The following is a 6,041-nucleotide window of genomic DNA, read 5'->3' on the forward strand; positions in this document are numbered from 1 at the left end:
CTTTTCTAGAACCTCTTTTACAGATTGCTTCTTAAGGCTTGAAGAAAGAAAACCATTGTAGATGATCAATTCAACTGTACTAACGAAGTCACTAAAATGCAAGTGCTGATACCTTCCTTAAAAAACCTGGTAAAATTTGTCTTTAATTTTTTTGGGGTAAGGGAGTTGTTGAGAAGCAGAAGCAGCTGGTATGGGAGGCCCTGTGGGTGTGGCACACAGTCTAGCACAAAAGGAAATATTTGTCTTGGATCTGATGGGCAGAACAAACAATTTTTAATGGTGATGTTGGCAATTATAGCAAAGCTCTCAGCTAAGCATCAGTGGTGAACCATTCTGGAGGTCAACTGTGAGTATGGTGTCTTAGAAATGGGGTAAAGGAATTAATTCATTCTGAATTAATTTAAAAATGTGGATGCCATGTGGGTTGACTGGTGGAAGAAGAAAGGTTTTTCACCCTATTACTAATGCAGTAAAACTCAGACTTCTGTACTTAAATTCGTTGCTCACTGGTCATTAAGATCGATATGCCTTTGGATTTTTCTGCTGCCTCCAAATATAAAGGTTTAATGCTGATAAGAAATTATTTCACTTATCATAGTGTGCATCAAAATGCTTCCTGTAACAGACCTGTGTTTGTGAACCTTTAGTCTTATCTTGATTCTTCAACCAATAAAACAAAAAAATCATCTCCAAAGACAAGACAACCACAAGCTTGCCGAAGTTTCTGGTCCCATAAAATGCCTAAGTACATAACTGTATAAAACTCTTCCTTTTTGTGAAGTCAGGGAACCATCAATTCAGCCCCTGTCTTGTCAGGTCCACCTTAAGTCCCAATAGGCAAATGTTGTCAGTTTTATTTCTTATTAATGGTGATTTCACCATTTCTCTTGGGCCTCAACTGCAAAATTAATCATCGGTATAGTCCAGAAGTCCTCTGTGTCAAACCAGACTTTCCCCTTGCTTCAGTCCAAGGCAATTTTTCTGATTCTGTCAACACTGGAGATGCAAACAGTCATTGCAACAATTGATCAAGTATTTGAAGACAGTTTAGATACTTCAGTCATCTCTCACCAGAATGATCAATCCCAACTCCTTTGGTCTCTCAGGCCCATTTTTCCATCATGAAATTCTCCAACGGTAAAGCTGAAAGGGACTTTAAAGTTACATATTCCTACCCACTTGGCGGATGAACAAAGCAGGTTACAGAGAGGTGGATGAGTCCTGAAGGAAGTAAATGGTAGAATGGAGACAATTCAGGTTTCTTGATGCCTGGTGCTATGTTTTTTCCACCATACCACATGGCCAACCAAGCTTTGTCTCATTTTTTGTTTTTTTCTCCTTAGGCTCCTAAAGTCTTCAAGAATAGGAAAGCCTGGTGGGATAAAGCAAAATAATCTAACCTAACTGGAATGCTCTGGGGATAATATATTCTGGTTTAATTTCTAGAAAGAAATGGAAAAGAACTCACTTCTTTAGTGATGGGGAAAACTTTGGAGTGAGCCCAAGGCTGAGAACTGGTGTGCAGAGAAGAAGGCCCTCTAAGTGGAGCGGGAGGAAACAAAGTTCTCTAGGCCTGGCTTTGCCACTGTTCGGCTGGGTGACCTTGGGTGAGCCATCTGACCACTGTCTCGTTCCCCTTATTGGTAAAATGAGTATGGCATTACTCAGTCTGCCTACCTCACTGAAATTTTGTAGGGAAATCTAGTGACATAAAGCAAAGTATTCTTTAAGTGCCAAGTACTGCTGCAGTGTTCAGTTGATAGCAGAGCTCCAACTAAAATCCAGATCACCATTGGATTCAGGTTAACTACAGAGTTACTGTTTCCCATCACTTTCCTTTTAGAATTTTATGTGAGAAAGTGAAGTGTTACTGTTATGCACAATACTTAAAAAACTTAGAGATGAAAGTAAAAGTGGTTAAGAAAATATGGAATATACTAAAAGCTAGAGTAATTAAAACAGTGTGTTATCGGAACAGTAACACTAAGTGGGCCCACAGAGCAGAGGAGAGAGCCCAGGACAAAAGCCATTTGTAGATGAAAATTCAGTGTGTGGTAAGGAGTCATTTCATATCACTGGAGAAAGTACGGACTATTTGATAAATTGTCTTGGGCAGCTGGAGAGCCATCTGGAAAAAGCCAGATCCCTATCCCTGCTTCCCCCATCAGGCATAAAAATAAATGTCTAAAGGATTAAAGAGCTGTAAAAGTATCAGAAAAAAATATGTCCATAAAAGAAGCCAAGGGAAAAGATGAATATATTTGATCATATAAAAATTTTAAACTTTGGTAAAAGTTAGAACAAACAAAATTCAGGGACAAGTAGTAGACTAGGAGAAAATCTTTGCAATATATATTTAATAAAGAATTCTCATTCATTCAATCTTATAAAGAGCTACATTTCAGTAAGGCCTCAAGATGGATTGAACACACCATTCTCAAAAGAAGAAACAGAAATGGCTAAAAAAAAAACTTAGGAAAAAAAGGGAACACTCAGGAAATTGTCAATATTTTAAAAAAAAATCAATATTCACTCAACTGACTAGGAAAAAAAGAGTTTAAGGACTGAGAATATCTAGAGTTGAGAAAAAGGTGGGGAAGTGGTTACTTTCACACCCTGTTAAGAATATAAATTGATTAGGCATTGTGCCAGTTTTAATCTGTTGTGTACCCTAGAAAAGCCATGTATGTCCTCTAATCCTTATTCAGTACTGCTGGGTGGGATCTTTTTTATTGTTTCCACGGAGATGTGACCCACCCAATTGTGGATTCAATGGAGATGCATCTCCACCCATTCAAGGTGGGGTTGCTTACTGGAGCCCTTTAAGAGGGAGCCATTTCTAGAGCCACCAGAATAGAAATGCCCTTGGGGAAGCCATTGGAGAAGTCTGGAGAAAAAAGCTAGCAGACATCGCCATGTGCCTTTCCAATTGAGAGGAAACCTTGAACATCATCGGCCTTCTTAAACCAAGGTAATTTTCCCTGGAGGCCTTCATTTGGAAACTCTTACAACCTTGCCTTAATTTGGACATTTTCATGGCCTTAGAACTGAAAATTTGCAACTTAATAAATTCCCCTTTTTAAAAGCCATTCCGTTTCTGGTATATTGCATTCCAGCAGCTTATAAACTAGAACAGGCATTTTATAGGGTAATTTGACAATATCAATAAACTTTTGAAGGGCATATTGTCTTTGATCTAGAAATGACACTTCTAATAATTTTATAGGAATATATATGTGCACAAAAATTATATGTAAAAGTTTGTTCATTGCAATATTGTTTGTAATAGTCAAAACCTGGGAACAACTTAAGTGTCCATCATAGGCTATGTTTAAATACATTATAGTATATATCCATAATTTAGTGTCCAAAAAATGAGCCACAGCACACATAGCTATATGAATATAAGTTTGATACACTGTAAAATATCTAAAAGGATACTCAGCAAACTTTTAATTCAGAGGAGTGCAAGAGGACTTCACATTTAAATGTACATTTTTTATATTATTTAACTTTTGTCAATCATTTTTATCAGGTAATTAAAAAACAACAAAGGAACAGACAAACTTTTGTTATGCTCAAATACAGCAAAACAGGACATGGACAAGGTAGATGAGACTAGGTTAGGGTTTTTAAGAATTCAGAATGTTTGGGTTCCTGAGACAGTTTGAAATGCATGCTGTGATGTGATGAAAGCTTAGAAGGTATCTTTAGATGTCATCGCCACACATATTGCTTAAGTACATATTAGGAAAGAGTAATATTAAAGACAAGACATCTCAACAACCATTTTTCCAAGATGAGAACAATATACTTCTTTGAGGGACTCTTTTTTTTGTTTGTTTCATTTAAAATAAAATGAAATGACAGCTGTCAGGTTAAATTATCAGTGTATGATCAAATGTAAAACCCAGGAATGAAGGAAATTGCTGTTTTTCATTCACAAGGGAAAAAAATATCATTCAGAGCACATGGCATAGGATACTATTTTGACAACCACTGTATGCCCGCATACACTTGTATTCACATACCCACTTGTATACAAGTATGTATACACATGCAAGTATGTAGCTATGTGTCCAGTAATAACAATTCTCCCTCCTACTGTTTCCGGAGTGGATTCAAATTCTCCCATGACCCCCATCAATCCCTCCACCCATAATGGCTCACCCATTCATCTGTCTTCTACAGCTTCTCTTTCATCCCGAGATAGTTACAAAAAGGTATTTTTCTTCCCCAAGCATTTCCACTTTCAATTTTGTTGAAATGTTCTCAGTAATGTACTTCTTTCTAGAAGATAGCTTTTATGATTCATTAACCTCATAAAAATATAGTTTCCCCCAGTACCAACTTGTTTCTCCAGATACCCTCTATCTGATACTTTCTATTCTTCACTTTCTCTAGCACAGTGACTGCACATAGCAAATGCTCAACAAATGACAGCTCACCAGTTCATTACCCTCTAGAAAAAGTTGTTACCTCCCCAACCTACAGTCCCACTGAATGACTTTTTTATAGTTTATAGTTAATAACATCAGGCTGTTATTTCTCTCATCTTAAAAAACTAACTGAAGTTTAGTTTATAGTATGGTACCAAAGATAATTTCTTAGGTGTGATAAATGTACCATGGTTACGTAAAATGTTAACATTCAGGGAAGCCAGTGAAGGGCACATGGGAACTCTGTACTATCTTTGCAACTCTTCTGTTAATGTAAGATTATTTCACAATAAAAAATTTTAAAACAAAAAAATCAACTAAGGGGAAAAAAAAGAAAAAAACGTATTCTCTTGACCTCACTTCCCTCTCCAGCTACCATCCATTTTTCTCCACCCCTTCATAGCAAAATTCTTTGAAACCATAATCTATACTCACTCATTATAATTTTTTTCCCCTCAATTGTTCTTAAACCCACTCCAATATTTTCACCCCTACCATTCCATTCTATCTGTTTGAGATTGCCTATGATCTTTCAGTTGCTAAATCAATAGTCACTTGTTAGAACTCAACTTCCCTGTCACATCAGCAGCATGACACAGCTGGTCAACCTGTCCTCCTTGAAACATCTTCTCCATGTGGCTTCCTGACATCACACTTGCCTCCTTTTCTGCCTGTTTAGTAGAGAACTTTCTGAGCATCTTGAGGGTCCCAAATCTCATCAAGCCCCAGGACTATTAGTGTGAGCCACTGCCATAGCAGGGACAACATGAGACAACTGAACATCAGAAGTGGACTGCAATGGGTGCAAACAATCAAATATGTTAAAAAGCCATGAGTTCATAATGGCTTTAAAAATCTCACTGGTCATCTTCAGAGGCTGCTAGCTGACAAAGGGAATCAAGCATTGATCCCACCTTTCCTGTACAGGGCAATCGAAGGCAAAGACGTGTTCTGTATAGGGGAGTCACAGGTAATAGATGTAAGAAAAATGACAGAAATGGAAAAGTAATCCTTAATGAAACAACAGATCTAGGCAATGATCAACAGCTGCTAAAGAAATTAGGTGAAAGGTTGATGGAGAAATTTATATTGGAGGGATCAGGCTGACAAAACCCAACCCCACTGATGGATCTTAACACTATAAGTTAGGCAATCTGTCTTCTATGGCCTCCTCATGTGATACAATAGGAAGAACAGAGCACCACCTTTTTTGCCTTAGCAAAAAAAAGAAAAAGAAAAAAAAATCTTCAATCTGAATACAAATAAGCTCTAGATCTAATTACTAGTTTACATGAAATAGAGAACAAAAAATCACACTAAATGACACCCTACAGATAGAGTCAGCAAAGTTCAAAATATGGGACAGTTTATAGGACAAATGATTCAGTTACTTAAAAAAAAATGAATGATGGGGGGAAAATGTCTACATATATGTGTGGAGGTGGGAGGAGGGCACCATATATTAAAAGAAATGTAAAGCTTAAAAAGACATCACCATCTCACACCCATCAGAATGGCTACTACTAAAAAAAAAATAACAGGTATTAGAAAAGATGTGGAGAAATAGAAATATTCATTCATTGCTGGTAGGAAACTACAATA

The 6,041-nt window shown here is 37.1% G+C and overlaps 1 long non-coding RNA gene across 1 annotated transcript; it reads right to left on the minus strand.

Annotated features, from left to right (window-relative positions):
• Positions 1–311: 311 nt before the first annotated feature.
• Positions 312–5,594, minus strand: LOC143657540 (uncharacterized). Its single transcript, XR_013162889.1, has 3 exons — positions 5,099–5,594; positions 4,171–4,290; positions 312–1,372 (listed from the first exon to the last, which is right to left on the minus strand). It is a non-coding gene; the product is annotated as an uncharacterized LOC143657540 (long non-coding RNA).
• Positions 5,595–6,041: the final 447 nt, after the last annotated feature.

Source organism: Tamandua tetradactyla, chromosome 15 (assembly GCF_023851605.1).
Source record: "Tamandua tetradactyla isolate mTamTet1 chromosome 15, mTamTet1.pri, whole genome shotgun sequence".
NCBI classification, from domain to species: domain Eukaryota; kingdom Metazoa; phylum Chordata; class Mammalia; order Pilosa; family Myrmecophagidae; genus Tamandua; species Tamandua tetradactyla.